We start from the raw sequence: 2,500 nt of genomic DNA on the forward strand, positions 1-2,500 counted from the left end.
ACACACGCGAGACAGATCAGGCCGCGCAAATTACCCACTCCCGGCACGGGGAGGTAGTGACGAAAAATAAACGATACGGGACTCATCCGAGGCCCCGTAATCGGAATGAGTACACTTTAAATCCTTTAACGAGTATCTATTGGAGGGCAAGTCTGGTGCCAGCAGCCGCGGTAATTCCAGCTCCAATAGCGTATATTAAAGTTGTTGCGGTTAAAAAGCTCGTAGTTGGATTTGTGTCCCACGCTGTTGGTTCACCGCCCGTCGGTGTTTAACTGGCATGTATCGTGGGACGTCCTGCCGGTGGGGCGAGCCGAAGGCGTGCTTGCGCGTCCCGAGGCGGACCCCGTTGAAATCCTACCAGGGTGCTCTTAGTTGAGTGTCTCGGTGGGCCGGCACGTTTACTTTGAACAAATTAGAGTGCTTAAAGCAGGCAAGCCCGCCTGAATACTGTGTGCATGGAATAATGGAATAGGACCTCGGTTCTATTTTGTTGGTTTTCGGAACCCGAGGTAATGATTAATAGGGACAGGCGGGGGCATTCGTATTGCGACGTTAGAGGTGAAATTCTTGGATCGTCGCAAGACGAACAGAAGCGAAAGCATTTGCCAAGTATGTTTTCATTAATCAAGAACGAAAGTTAGAGGTTCGAAGGCGATCAGATACCGCCCTAGTTCTAACCATAAACGATGCCAGCCAGCGATCCGCCGCAGTTCCTCCGATGACTCGGCGGGCAGCCTCCGGGAAACCAAAGCTTTTGGGTTCCGGGGGAAGTATGGTTGCAAAGCTGAAACTTAAAGGAATTGACGGAAGGGCACCACCAGGAGTGGAGCCTGCGGCTTAATTTGACTCAACACGGGAAACCTCACCAGGCCCGGACACCGGAAGGATTGACAGATTGATAGCTCTTTCTTGATTCGGTGGGTGGTGGTGCATGGCCGTTCTTAGTTGGTGGAGCGATTTGTCTGGTTAATTCCGATAACGAACGAGACTCTAGCCTGCTAACTAGTCGCGTGACATCCTTCGTGCTGTCAGCGATTACTTTTCTTCTTAGAGGGACAGGCGGCTTCTAGCCGCACGAGATTGAGCAATAACAGGTCTGTGATGCCCTTAGATGTTCTGGGCCGCACGCGCGCTACACTGAAGGAATCAGCGTGTCTTCCTAGGCCGAAAGGTCGGGGTAACCCGCTGAACCTCCTTCGTGCTAGGGATTGGGGCTTGCAATTGTTCCCCATGAACGAGGAATTCCCAGTAAGCGCGAGTCATAAGCTCGCGTTGATTACGTCCCTGCCCTTTGTACACACCGCCCGTCGCTACTACCGATTGAATGATTTAGTGAGGTCTTCGGACTGGTACGCGGCATCGACTCTGTCGTTGCCGATGCTACCGGAAAGATGACCAAACTTGATCATTTAGAGGAAGTAAAAGTCGTAACAAGGTTTCCGTAGGTGAACCTGCGGAAGGATCATTACCGACTAGACTGCATGTCTTTCGATGTGCGTGTCGTGTCGCGCAACACGCTACCTGTACGGCAGTAGCCGTGCGCCGCGTGCGGAACCACGCGTGCCTCTCAAAACTAGCGCAAGTGTTGTTGTGTGGTACGAGCGCTGAAGCTCTGGAGCGGCTGGCCTGCGGCACCTGGCGCCTGGCGCCGGTTTTGAATGACTTTCGCCCGAGTGCCTGTCCGCTCCGGTGTGGAGCCGTACGACGCCCATCGGCCGTCAGGCCGTTGGACACAAAGTAATGGAACAGGGGCCGTCAAACGCCTCAGTCCCGCCTCTGCAACTGTCTTGAAAGAGACGGTGGAGAACTGAAAAGATAAAGATCACCCAGGACGGTGGATCACTCGGCTCGTGGGTCGATGAAGAACGCAGCAAATTGCGCGTCGACATGTGAACTGCAGGACACATGAACATCGACGTTTCGAACGCACATTGCGGTCCATGGATTCCGTTCCCGGGCCACGTCTGGCTGAGGGTCGGCTACGTATACTGAAGCGCGCGGCGTTTGTCCCGCTTCGGGCGCCTGGGAGTGTCGTGGTCGCCTGTGTGGCCGGCCGCGTCTCCTTAAACGTGCGATGCGCGCCCGTCGCCTGGCGGTTCGCATACCGGTGCTTTCTCGGTAGCGTGCACAGCCGGCTGGCGGTGTGGCGTGCGACACCTCGTACAACGACCTCAGAGCAGGCGAGACTACCCGCTGAATTTAAGCATATTACTAAGCGGAGGAAAAGAAACTAACAAGGATTCCCCCAGTAGCGGCGAGCGAACAGGGAAGAGTCCAGCACCGAACCCCGCAGGCTGCCGCCTGTCGTGGCATGTGGTGTTCGGGAGGGTCCACTACCCCGACGCCTCGCGCCGAGCCCAAGTCCAACTTGAATGAGGCCACGGCCCGTAGAGGGTGCCAGGCCCGTAGCGGCCGGTGCGAGCGTCGGCGGGACCTCTCCTTCGAGTCGGGTTGCTTGAGAGTGCAGCTCCAAGTGGGTGGTAAACTCCATCTGAGACTA

The 2,500-nt window shown here is 55.8% G+C and overlaps 2 non-coding genes across 2 annotated transcripts in view; both read left to right on the plus strand.

Annotated features, from left to right (window-relative positions):
• Positions 1–1,823: 1,823 nt before the first annotated feature.
• Positions 1,824–1,978, plus strand: LOC126311267 (5.8S ribosomal RNA). Its single transcript, XR_007554473.1, has one exon. It is a non-coding gene; the product is annotated as a 5.8S ribosomal RNA (ribosomal RNA).
• A 188-nt stretch (positions 1,979–2,166) lies between these two features.
• Positions 2,167–2,500, plus strand: part of LOC126311288 (large subunit ribosomal RNA) — a 4,221-nt gene continuing 3,887 nt past the window's right edge. Inside the window, exon 1 of the ribosomal RNA XR_007554492.1 lies at positions 2,167–2,500. This exon is cut by the window's right edge and continues 3,887 nt beyond it. This is a non-coding gene — a ribosomal RNA (large subunit ribosomal RNA).

The sequence above is a fragment of the Schistocerca gregaria genome, unplaced genomic scaffold, assembly GCF_023897955.1.
Source record: "Schistocerca gregaria isolate iqSchGreg1 unplaced genomic scaffold, iqSchGreg1.2 ptg000409l, whole genome shotgun sequence".
NCBI lineage: Eukaryota > Metazoa > Arthropoda > Insecta > Orthoptera > Acrididae > Schistocerca > Schistocerca gregaria.